The 14,000-nt window shown below is 30.9% G+C and overlaps 1 long non-coding RNA gene across 1 annotated transcript in view; it reads left to right on the top strand.

Annotated features, from left to right (window-relative positions):
* LOC122270625 (uncharacterized) overlaps positions 1-8,690 on the top strand; it is a 66,664-nt gene extending 57,974 nt beyond the window's left edge. Inside the window, exons 2-3 of the long non-coding RNA XR_006225917.3 lie at positions 2,543-2,626; positions 7,446-8,690. This is a non-coding gene — a long non-coding RNA (uncharacterized LOC122270625). The remainder of the gene's footprint in view (positions 1-2,542; positions 2,627-7,445) is intronic.
* Positions 8,691-14,000: the final 5,310 nt, after the last annotated feature.

Raw genomic sequence — 14,000 nt, 5'->3', positions numbered from 1 at the left:
TGGTCGATACGAATTCCCCAACCGGCTCGCACCGACCACAGTGCTGATTTAAAAATATCCTCAGTAATATGCGGATCATGTGTTAGAGCGACGCTTCCTATAACTGAAAGTTTCCTCACGGTTTTTTGTAGGTAGTCGGATCAGCATACGTGCCAACTTTCAATCCTTTGAATGATGATTTTCCCCAGTGGTAGTAAACTGAAATTTAAATTACAATTTTAAGCAGAATCATTCGTTGTATTTTGAAGAATCTTGTGCGGATTACTTCATCATCATCATCATCAAAATATAACTGGGCGCCTGGGGCCGTTAGCGGCCTTTTTCCCATTCATCTTGTATTTAATCTTTAAGGTGGTTCTTTCTGGTAACACGGATTACTTCAACTGTGTTACATATTAATATATATGGTTAATTTATTTAAAAATAGTGGTGGATCAAAAATATTATAAATTAAGTTTATAAATGCAAGGAAAACATCGAAAGCATACATTTTACTACCACTTTAAATATAGAATTAAAATTTTACGCCAAATGCGTAAAAATTGGCAGGTATGGATCAGACAGAGATTTGTTTAATTTATGAATATATTTGGTTTGTTTTATTTACTTGTCAACCACTACAGATTCAATTCTCAAATACATACCTGCCAACTTTTACGCATTTGGCGTAAAATTTTATTTTTATATTTAAAGTGGTTGTAAATATATACTATTTTTTCTTTTATAAATTAAATTTTTGAATGATTTTCATCACCACTATTTTTAGAATAATTAAGCATATATATTAATATGCGTTACTATCATTGTAGACAGCTTAAGCTTTTGTAAATACAACGTATTTTTTTGCTTAAATTTGAAATTTTTATTCCATATTAATACCACTGGGAAAAATCATAATGGAAGGGATTAAAAGTTGGCAGGTATGCAAATATATATGATAAATTTCTCTCAAGTACTTTTAAAACAGAATTTGGGTTCAAGAGCACAACCGGTTTCCTTTTTGAATAGTCTGCGCAGACTACTTATAAGAAACCGTGTGGAGGCTTTCTGACGTAGGAGGTGATGGGTAGGCCAACCATGTATTTCCGTGGTTTTCCTTTCCACGTAAACCAGATGCGGGTTATTTCCATCAAAAAGTCTTCCACGAAGGCAAATTTTTCCCACAAATTTCCCCCAATACTTGATCCAGGAGTTTCCCTGTCTTCTGAATTGGGTTCAAGATTACAAGGCTATGGAGTTTAACATTAGTAGACGTAAGCCCAAAATTGGGTCTGATGTTCTATGCCGGTTATAAAATAAAATAAAAATCAAGCGTTGTCATGAAAGTGTAATATACAATTTTGCCAATCTGCCAAATTTTACAGTGATAAATGACAGAAATATCCTGCTTGTCTACACCTTCCCTAAGTTTACACTAGGCTCCCATCCCCTCAAACTATTTTGAATACAGATCTATTGTTATGAAATAAAGGTCATGGTATACGCATTTTTGTTTTTCAATCTACACAAATTGCATCCCTACATTTGGCGTGTCTCTAAATAATAACCATGTTTTAAAGACTAATATTTTTATGTTACACACTGCAACAATAATAGACGCCGCAAAACGAAAAAGTAAAATATGTACTAATGAATTATGATTAACACACACCCCGTTTCAATTTTGTTTCCTGAAAGAAAAATGAAGTATCATTCTCGAACAAAGCCTAAAAAAAAAAAGGGGGGGTTAGTAGCGTTTTTATTACCCGTTTAAACCACAAAGAAACATTTAATAGCGCAGTTATTAAAGAAAGGTTGCAATATCGCGTATAATAGGCGTTGATAATGACATATCGTTAGAGGAACATTGCTATTGTTGGATTGTTGTTAAGTGATTGTATGATGAAGTTTAAATCAAACAGGAAGTTTGGATGATACTGGTTATTTTTCATGTCACCAAACCGGAACTAATGGACGCAATGTAAACTCGGCATTATGTTTTTTAATATAAGTTTACAAATGACGATGACTATTTAATTTGAGATTGGAATTTGCCTTACAAGGCCATAGACATCTGGTTGATTAATTAGTTTATTTTTAGATGAAAAAGTCTTTTGATTTGGAAAGAAAAAAATTATTGTAGTGGAGGGTTGAAACGCCCTGGGCGTTTAGACGAAGGTAATCTGTGACTGTGACACTATAACTTTAAACCTTTTTTTAGGTTATTAGTATTATTTTTACTCAGAAATAAATATTTTTAATTAGGTTATTACTTGGCGTAAACGAAGTATTTTATAAAGAATGGAATATGTTTTTTTTTAAACGAATTCAATAATTAAACTTTGGGTCACTAAAAGAAAAAATTCTTTTACATTTAGGAAAACTTAAGAATAGTTGTCGGATATAATGACTTTTTTTCTTTCTGTATACATTTAGATAAATAGGAATTTATATATTTATAAATATAACTTTCCCATTTTTTTCTTATTAAATAAATTTTCTTTTCCAGCCTTTGTCTGTTTTTATTATTTATTTACTTATATTTGCTCACTTTTCGTTCCAGGAGTAACCAATTGAGGAGTTTGCCCCGGAATCCATGCACATGTCTGCCAGCTTTCAATGCTTTTTGCAAAAATTTATTCTAGTGGTAGCTAAGTTTATGTCTTGATGTATTATTTTTTTATTTATTTAAACTTATTTTCTACACCACTATACATAAAGGATTTAAAATTTCATCTGCAACACCACTTTTTTCAAGCTCGTTCGGGACCACTTAGATCAGTCTGCGTAGGAACCGAGGTTGTGCGGTGTTGGTCCTCGTTAAACTGTTCTACCGTAAAGTGCTCGACTCCGCGTGCAGGTCGTCGGGTTACCGAGGCGGTGGTGCCATCCCCTCTGCAGAGGATCAAAATTGTGATGGCATGTCTTCGGATCATCCTCAGGGATGCTTCCCAGACCGTCACCAATAGCCCATAGTGCAGCTCTAGTGAGACGTAAATGAACTACAATCAAGCTCATTCGGGAGGCTCCATGGCCGAGCGGTATCGCTCGCCACACGCCGTGCAAAGCCTGGAGGTAGCGGGTTCGAATTCCGCCGTTACCCTGGATGTATCTTCGTGCTTTCCTTCTCTGTATTGTGCTATCTGTCCTTCTATTTGATAAAGGTTTATAAGCCTTAAATTGAGCACACAAGCCTGCAAATGCACATAAATCCAATAAACTAATCAAGCTAGTCCGTGGGGAAGCTTTTAAAATATTGGCAAAATTACCAGAAAGCTTTGGTTTTTAAATAACTAACTCTCTCAAAAATAATTTACAAAAAACGTAGTAGCTATCAGGACATAAATCTCTGCGTGCAATTATTGTAAGATTTTGCTTTCTGAAATTTTCCTCTTGATATCGCTCAAACATTATTTAGTGTGATTCGGAAGAGATTAGATTGCTACAAAAATGAATTCAGAAATTTCAAACCATAAATTAAAACTATAATTGCAAGATAGAGGTTAGAAAAAAGCTGCGTTTTTTGAGGAATAGCTGTTAATTGAAATTTTGAAAAAAGCGGTAGTCAGTGTTTCTATATTTTGACCTATTCTCTGTTGACGTAGCGTTTGCATAGATTCTAGCTATTTGAGACTGATCTGAATAATTTTTTTCAGTTGTGGTGTACTAAATCTGAAACTTCTGAAAAAAGTACCTGAGGTGCCAACTGCTTCACTTTTTTCAAAAAATTTAATAAATTGGTAGCGAATTAAATAGTCAAACTTATAGAATAATGCCAATTACACCCATTATTTAAATGTGGCACCGCGAGGTAACTGCGACGAAGTTGCATTTAATATGATTCTTTGAATTTTTGATATTAGAGATGGAAAAATTATATAAAATGAAAAATACTAAATTAAAAAATACTAAATTAAATTTATTTAACTATTTTATTCAATTTATATAAATATTCAATCATAACTACTACTACCATGACATATATTGGATATAACTGATAATTAAAACGAAAAATTTTCCTTGCAAACAGCTTCAATAATAAACTGAAAGAAATATGTCAGTAAAAGTTACTAATTTTAATCTCTTTTAATAGATATTAGATTCTTATCACTCTCCACTATTTAAATTTTTAAATCTCCTGTGGCATTACCTCCTTGATCAGAATACCTCCACACGGTTTTTTTATAAGTAGTCTGCGTAGACTATTTAAAAAGTGAACTACTTGTGCGCAGGATTCCAAATTATTTTCTAATATTAGTTGAGAGAAGTTTATCATATATTTTTGAGAATTGAATCTGTAGTGGTAGATAAGTAAATAAGACAAACTAATTATATTAAAAAATTAAGAAAAATTTTAGATATATATTTGCTACCACTATCTTACTTTTACTAGATTTTATATGTGATTGCGATTAAATTCGTTTAAAGTAATTCACTCAAATGCCAAAAAAATTCTAAGTGGAGCCTGAGCTCTCGCCGAGAGTTTTACAGCCGTGATCGAATTCATGACTCACAGCGATGCCAACTTGCTGGACCGCGAATAAATATTTTCAAGTTGTAGTTTATTAATTGTGATTCTTGGTTTAATAAATTCAATTTAGTGAAATTTTATCTTTCACTATTTCTAAATAATTCATGGGCTTATATTATTCACCACTTTTTTCAGATATGTCAAGCAGATATGCCTTTTTAAAAACTAGCGAAATCTGTCTAATATTTGCAAATTTAGTTTGTAGTTATTTAATGTTTGGCCAGACGGGCAAGCCATGCAAAATTAGCGTGGCATTCAACGTGTTAACATATTTAAAAAGAGACACGTTCAAACATATAACTTTGGCATTGTGATTCCTCAAATTGTAGATTCTATTGAGAAAAAATAAACTCCACCCTATCTGTAACTAAAGCTGTCAAGATATCTCACTTACTTATCCAATCAACAAACTTCTTCACACCGCCTACTTTTTTCACACCTTCCAGCTATTGGAGGAAATGAAGAACAAGTATCACAGATACCGAAAGAAAGAATCTCTTTTAGAAAAGCATTGACGCCCTAGGAAATAGATCTATAGCTAGAATGCCACGGGCGACAAAAATGTAAAAAATGGTGATTAATAAATAACAAAAATCTCTTATAAATAAATAAAAATAGGTACGTTTTCTAGCGTAATTTTTTCAGTTGACTATTGATTGAACAGGGTTCCCACAGTCCACTAAAATTGCATAATGTAATAATAAAATTCAAAACTAACAAAATTCAAAATTTTATTAAAAAGATATTAAAACTTGCAACTTTTTTTATTAAGAATAAAAGCTTTTATTAGAACTAGTGTTTTTTTTTTTTTAAATTTTATTAAAAGAGATTAAAATTTATAATTTTTCGCATACTTTTTTTACGTTTACAACTAAATATGAATTTAAAAGTAAATCATAAAGGTATCAAAGATAAAATAGATAAAAAAAAGAATAAATAAACAAAAGTTGATTTTTATTTACTTATAACATTTTTAAGCAAAACTGTCTTTTTTTCTTTTTAAATATGAATAACTTAGAATTAAAATCTAGGTGGTAGTTTCAATTGTAATTAAGTAAATTAAAGAAATAAAACAATGAATTGAGCCTTAACCACTTTTTTAACAGTCTGTAATATATGCCTAAATTAATTTAATTAAATAAGTTCATTTAAAATGGTTTTGACTAATATTTACCAACTCTAACTCTTATCCAGGATAATTATTCCCAAGTGGTAATGAAGTGACAATTAAATTAAAAAAAAAAAAAGCATATAGATACTTCCACCACATTATGTCATTCCACATGACATAAATAAAAATAAAGCGAATTTTTGTTGCTGTTAATTAAACATGTCATAAAAAAAATTTACAGGCTCAATTTTATTACCGAGAAAGAAAAAAAAAATGCGAATTTCAAATCTATTTATATTTAGCCAGAAGTTTTTAAGATTTGTGTAAAAAATTGATGAAGGAGCTTATAGCCCCTAGGACTAGGTATTCCATACCGAAATTTACATGGGCAAAAAATGAAAATAACGTTATTTTAATATCTTACGCAAGCATTTTTGATATCCCAGCTAAAATAAGAAAGTCAGAAACCTTTCAGAAGAAATTAATTATTATAAAAAGATTTTTAACTTAATGATTAATTTAAATTTGTTACAGTTAACAATACCACGATATATCGGGAAATATCGATTCGATTTTGATCTGCTTTAAAAATACCCAAACAAAATTTCCGAAAAAGCTGACCAACAATATGAAATTTTGTTTTAAGGAGTTAAACGCGGTCTTTAAGAAATCTTCCATGGAACGCGGAATTAAATCAAGCTACGACGTGTATCTATGTCCAGTGACGTAGTTTTGGGAGAAAAAAAACCCTCCAAAACTTATACATCACTAGATTAATGATATATTGTGCGCAAAGGAGGATGTAGATATAAACATATATGTATATATATATATATATATATATATATATATATATATATATATATATATATATATATATATATATATATATATATATATATATATATATATATATATGTATATATATATACAGAGATGCCAACTGCTCCGGACACGCCAAAATAATTGAAAAAACGGTAATTAACTACAAAGTAAATTTGACAAATATTTAACTATTTTTGCTTGCTATTTAAAAGGTATAGCATGACATAATTACGATAAAGTTGTGAAATATATAAGCCTATGAAATGTTTAGAATTAGTGGTGGATAAAAATCTACTAAATTGAATTTATTAAACTAAGAATCACAATTGATTAACTACCACTTTAAAATATATATGTGCTGTCCGGAGCAAGTTGGCATCTCTGTATATATATATATATATATATATATATATATATATATATATATATATATATATATATATATATATATATATATATATATACAATTGGGCTACGAGCTTCCCTTCCAAAAATAATTAAATAAACCATCCGGAAAAATTAAATATTTAGCAACTCTATTGAAATACAGGAAACATATCACCAAATAATATTGCTATCATGTTATTGTACTTTATTAAATTCGATTTTTCAAAATCAATGGCAATTTTTATTTTCACGGCGTGTATACACGTCATACGCACCGCAATAGAGATTTGAACCGATGTTAAACACTCTCAACTTCTTAAATAGAGAAGGAATCGAAATGAAGTTTTGTATTATGAAGATTTTTTTAATGTACTTACATTGTCATTTCTCTGTTGTTGTTTTTTTAAATTTCTTTTTCATTATTTTTTAATTTATTAAAAATGTTTATTATTCTTTTTTATTTATTTAATTTTTTTTATTATTTCTTTATTTATTATTTTTTTTTTTTAATTTTTACAGATGCACATATTTTTTTCCAAACATGCGCTCTTTCTAAGAAAATTTTATGCTTACCATCTGATTTTACATATTTTATTATTAATTTTCTTCTAGGTTATTGGGCTGGAGGAAGAAAAAAGTGAGTGCAAGCAGCCCCAGGTGACCAGTGTCAGGAATGCGTGATAAATATTCTCGTTAACAAGCGTAGTTTTGCACCATCTTGGAATGTGTTTCAGCAACCGATCACCGCTGTTTAGTTACAGAAAATATTAAAATAAAAATTGTTATACATTAAAAGATGCAATAGGAAGCTGTGAAAAACTTGTATGTTTATTTAAATAATTTACTAATTTAATTATAAGAAGCAGCAGTTTTTCTATACCAGGGTTCATATGCACCTGGAAAAATTTTAGTGTGTATACACCCTTTTAATCGAATTTAATAACCCAAGAATCGTACAATGAAAGACTACCACTCCAAAATATTTATCCTCTCTCAGGAGCAACTTTTGCATCGCTGCGGATACAAAAAATTTTATTCGATATACAGCGGAAGTTAATGTCAAGAAATATTCAGCTTCTTTATCAATTATTATTTTTCCAGGTGCGTACAACCAACGCTTCCACACGGTTTTTCATAGGTAGTCCGATCAGACCACTGTGAAGGATATCCACTTACAGAACGAGTCATTTAATACAGAATATAGTTAGAATAAAAAAGTGGTAGTAAATATATAACAAAAAATTTATTTTATTTATGAATATTACTGGTTTGCCTCATTCACTTGTCAACCTCTACAGATTCAATTCTCAAATATATAAGATAAATTTCTCTCAATTACTTTTATAAAAGGTTTTGGAATCATGCGCACAACTGGTTCACTTTTTAAACAGTCTGCACGGACTACTTATAAAAGACCGTGTGGAGGCTTCTTGATGTAGGAGGTGATGGTACAACCCTGTATATTTTATTGTGACATTGTTTTTTAAGTATAATGTGGATTACACTTTAATATCTGAGATTGTTAAAATGTATTACAGGAAGATAATTCCTCTGATGATTAATTTACATACAGATCTACTGACATGATGTTCTGTAATCACTGCTTTTAACTCGACTTTTCAAGGTTCCTACAATCCTACCCTATACACCAAAAATAAAAGGATCTCATACGGTTTGTGAAATGCAACAAATGCACACACTCATCTTATATGCAACAGGTATTATTTATATCACATTAATATACGCTTCCACTATTTACGATGCCAAAGAAAGATTTTCATGTACCAGCAGCATTTGTGATACTAATCGTATTTGAAACAGCTAAAATCAAAGTATACGTTGAACAATCAGGAAAATTAAGGGAAATGAACAATAAAAACCGAAATTCTGCTTTATTTTATTAAAACTGGTTATAAAGAATTCTAAATTTAACAAAAAATTGAATTATTATATATAATTTAAAACTTTATTTATCTAGTGATAGCAAATAATCTCTAAGCAAATAATCTCAAATTCAAATCTCTAAAAATCAATTTTTATCGTTAACTATTCGGCCGATTTCGCTCAAATTTTGTATTTTACGGTATAAAATTATATTCTTGAATATGTAAAAAATTGTATATCTTACTATTCAAATTTTTTTCGACTGTTATTAAATTAAAATAATAAAAAATTATTAATATTTACTAAAAAGTATATTTTGCATGGAATTATCTTTGGATAAACGAATTTTATAATTGCGTGCAAATATTTTTCAATTCGCTAAAATATTCTCGAGATACGGTGAAATGTGCGAAAAATAAAGTTAACATAAAGGGGTCAAAACTTTGCACCAATCTCCGGACCAAACTATTAAGGCCATATTTTCCAGAAAAAAGTACGTTTTTGCGTCTAATTTCGTAACTTTACAAATCGTCTCCATCTATTAATTAGCCCCTCGAACTATTAAGCTTGAGTCCTGAAAGGAAAAGATCTGATCCAAAGTTATTCTGGGTAGCTCTCCCTTTATGTTTTTATTTATTTATTTATTTATTTTTTTCTTTGCGCCCTGAACATGATCACCGTATTTATTAAGAACCTTATTTATCAAAATCTAAGATAATCAGAAAAAATATCAGAAAATAATATATAATTTATATATATATAAAATAAAAAAACTTCAAATTTACAGCATAATTACGGGTTTAAAGTTTCACTATTTTTATTTATTTATTGATATACTTTTTAAGTGACTTCACATAAACTTTGGTGATATTGTAGACAATACCGAAAATTGTTTTAGAAATAAATTTCTGAAAAATTATTTCCCTTTAGTTGCTCAATAACTGAAGTATTTTTGCGATTAAGATTGCACAACAGAAAAAGCTATGGTTGACTGCAGAAAAATTTCAAAACTACTTCAATTTTGTTGAAAATTGCAGTTTATTTTTAGCATGGTTAGTTTTAAAGAAAAAGTATTTGTTTAGTTCCAACACAGTCTTAAGGTAAGACTAACTAATTAAGTTTAGAGCAACATTTAACTTATGAACTTTCAGTCAACAAAGTAATAGTTAAGTAACTTCTGTTTAAATCAGTTTCCAGCAGAAGCTTCAAACTGTGATGAAGATTCAAAATTCTCCAACATAAGCTTTAGGTAATGCTTTAGATAGGACTTACGAACAAAGTTGAGTACCATTCAAATTAAGAACAAAGACTTACAGTCATCAAAGAAATGGTTAGAGAAACTTCTATTTAAATCAGTTTCCAACAGTTTCCTGATAAAGGGTTCAAAATTCTATTACCTATTCTTCTTCCAACTAATCGAATCAACACTTTCACATTACACATACTAATGTTCTATAAAATATTCTATTTTCATGAGACAATATTCATTTAACATCGAAATTGAGCGATCTCATGTGGTGCTGCCGACACCGTGCCTCCAGCCGCGCTGCAGCATGGGGCTGAAAAACCTAATCAAGCTTCCTCCTGTTTGTTGGAGGGCAGCGGGTGGGCCCCGGATAGTCGGCCCGAAAGATCCGGCCTTCCAGGGTGGGCTGTATATTATGACTTCGGGCCCTTTTGCGTCCCGTGGTCACAGTTAAAGGAAGTAAATAGGAAATCTCACGCTTCTTTGAATGTCTTTGGTCTCCTCCCCCCCATGGAGGTGCCTGTCATCACTTGATTTGAGATCACCCCCGAAGACGCCCAGACTGAGAGGAATTTTCTTTTTTAAACAAACCTGTTTTGAACTTTTGTTTACATATTATTTTCATTTTCTTTTCTTACCGGACTCTTATTTTGCACAAATGAAAAGAGCCTACAAGAAAAACATAGTTGCAGGTTTTTCTTGTGCAACAACTATTTGATTTCAGAACAAGATATATACATGGTTGTCAGGGGCGACTAAAAATTCAGGAAGAGGTAAAAACCAACTTCATTTTTTTATATATTTAATTCATTTAGTTGTCCAATAATAACTACAATTGTAAATTATTCGTATTTAATACGAAAAAGTTCTTTACCATCAACTTCAATATATAAACTGAAAGAAATGTGTTTGAAAAATTTTTCCTTCTTTTTAATAGATATTTGTTTTTCATTAATCACCACTTTTTGCATTTTTAGTCGCCTGTGGCATCCCTGTATATATCACAGGTTATTTAATTTTATATAATTAATTTATATTTTGGTTGATAGGAATATTCAGCTCTTCTAATTTTAAGTGCGAAGACTGAAAGCTAACAACATTTCGAAAGACGGACATGTTCCAAAAATGGAACATTGCCATTTAAACGGTTGAAGAAAAAGACAGCAAAAAAAAAAAATCCAAGAGTTGTTTTATTTTATGATTAAATATAAGGAACCGATGCAGAACTTATTCATAAGTATAACTTTTCCGACGGTACTTGCACAGAATAGTTTACTTCAAAATTGGCAAGATGGTTACTCAATTATTTAATTTTTGAAATTTATCTTGAAGAAACTTAAGTTTAATATGTGTACAATAAATGCCTATTTTTCAATATTTGGAAGAAAAAAATAATCATACCCCTACCACTCTTTTTCCTAAAAGTACCTTTTGCGTACCTCGAAAACATTTGTCTAAATAGACTAACGAAAAGCAATTCCATTTATATCCCAAATTTCGAATTCTAAGGCCCAATATCAAAATTTTTTCTTTTCGTTAATTACAAGAGAAATTTTACAATCACAAAAGTAACTGAATGCAAAATGTGTCTTTTCTTGCCTAAACAATTCCATGTTCTTCTGAAGTTTATGTTCACATTTCAAAATAGTGTGAGAATACACACTGCAGTTATATAACAAGACTTTGCATAAACGATGTCCAAACAATGCCAACATGAAAATGTTCCGAAGCAAATTATGGAAAACGGAAAGCATTCATCACCACTCGACCCCCCTTTTCGGAGGAGCGCCCCATGCAACCTCCCCTTTATTAGAAGGGAAATCGAGCTTGAATGGGATGCCCGTGCTTTAGACGGTTACAGGGAATAAATCAAGCGTGATTTCTGTGTAACCAAGAAGTGGGCATCTATCTACAAGCCGCCCCTGTAAAACACACCCACGCTATTTGCCCCTCGGCCATGAAAAAAAAAAAAAAAAAAAGAAATCAACAGTAAAACCACAAATGTCTGTTTAATATACTGTACATTTTTCGTGTATCTGATGTGAATATAGATAGCATTCGGAAAGAAGAAGTAGATAGCATTCGAGAGGAGAGATGCAAAACTCGACAAACATAACGCATTATTTTGTCATTTAGATAACTTTTTTACATTTCTTTTCAAGCGGTAAAGGAAAATAATCTCGTTGCTAAATTTTTTTAATGATGATTTAACATTGTTAACACATTTGCTGACAGGTTGCGGATACGTGGTGCAGAGCACCGTGTGGAAGAATAGTTGTAAATTTATGTGTAAACCTAGTAGATACTATCCAAGTTATTGGTCTTGATGCAATTGGTATTACATATTTCTTGTCACTTCATTAAATTGATAATATCAATAATATCTTTATCTCAGCAACCTTGACATTCGTGGGATGATCAAATTCTCTAAATAGATTATTTTTCTTCAGTAGTGAAGGCTCCGTCAACTGTTACTCGTGACCGTTGGGTCAAGTTAAGACTTGCAGTGCTGTCTGCGCTTATTTTGAAAATGGCGGAAAATGTCAAGATGGAGAAAAAGCTACATTTGGAAGCATTTCTCAGAATCTATTTTATTTTTATATTTTATTTTATAACCTAGGCAGCCGATCCAACTGTGAGTTAACAACTATTTATGTTTCACTCCATTATACACTATATATCACTGTATTTTTAAACCCAAACCCTTGACTAAGGAACTCCTGGATCAAGCATTGGGACAAACTAGCCTTCATTGAGGACTTTTTGATGGAACTAACTCGCATTTGCGTTACATGGAGAGGAAAATCTCGATATACTCCCAACGTTAGAATGCCGGCAAGAGGATTTTATTTTATTTTATAACCGCAGGTTGCTCCGCTTTCTGTAGAAATTTTATTATATTGGTAACTATTTAAATAGTAAAACACGTAGAATAAAGATAAATACGCCTACTTTTTGAAAGAATAACCACGAGTAAAATATTACTTTACTTACTTTATTTATAAAAAATTGGGCACCTGGGCCGCGCAGCGGCCCCTATCCCATACATCTAGAAATTTACATAAGTTTAAAGTGATAACATTTTGAATTTAGCAGTCGATGTGGTTGCTAATACAAAATTACAAGCACTTTGCTTGGGTAAATAAACATTTGAATATCGAAACTAAATTTACACATATAAATATAAGCATATAAATATAAACATAATTTGAAATATATATACATAGGTTGACATAGATAAACATAGTAGATATAACATTTGACTATAGAATCTAAATTGACACATATTGACATATATAAATATAAACATAATTTGACATATATATACATAGGTTGACATAAATTAATATAGTAAATATAACATTTGAATATCGAATCTAAATTGACATCTGTTGACATATATAAATATAAGCGAAATATTGTTCATCAAATACAATAGAATTTGCAAAAGAATTTAACGTGCATAAGTTAATAAATATATATGCATAAATTGGCTATATTATCAGAAAATAAAATTTGATTTAATTTAATGTAACATAAGTAAAAGTCTACTGTGAAAAGTTCAGTGAATTTAACTTGAGAGTCTTGAAAATAAGAATAGAACTCACTGGGTTTGAGATGATTCCCCGATGATCTCCCTTAGAAGACGGAGCACTTCTTCATTTTTGAGCAATTCCTGTAATTCTTTGATTAATGACACTAATCGATGAGCAAGTTTAGGCGTCGAATTTGATGTTGCTCGAGGTCTCCTTCTGCTGGGGCGGGTCTCGCACCCAGTATAGTTGGCTGTGTGGTTTTTGTAGCAATTACAACATTTTGGAGGTGTTGTTCTGTCTTTGTTGCATTCATGAGACCTGTGGTTTTCAGCGCATTTTACACACCTTGCAGGTGCATTGCAGTGGCTTTGCGTATGTCCATAATTTTGACAGTTGTAACATTGTGTAGGTCTTCGACCTCCTCGAAATCGTTCGATTTTGATCGGGATCTGCTGTATGTTGTTGACTTTGAATACTCTATGGTGATTAGGCCTCTCCCAT

Source organism: Parasteatoda tepidariorum, chromosome 4 (assembly GCF_982258835.1).
Source record: "Parasteatoda tepidariorum strain Cologne lab strain chromosome 4, Ptep-v5.0, whole genome shotgun sequence".
Lineage (NCBI taxonomy): Eukaryota > Metazoa > Arthropoda > Arachnida > Araneae > Theridiidae > Parasteatoda > Parasteatoda tepidariorum.
The sequence above is the reverse complement of the archived record's forward strand: the minus strand, read 5'-3'. Positions and strand labels throughout refer to the sequence as shown.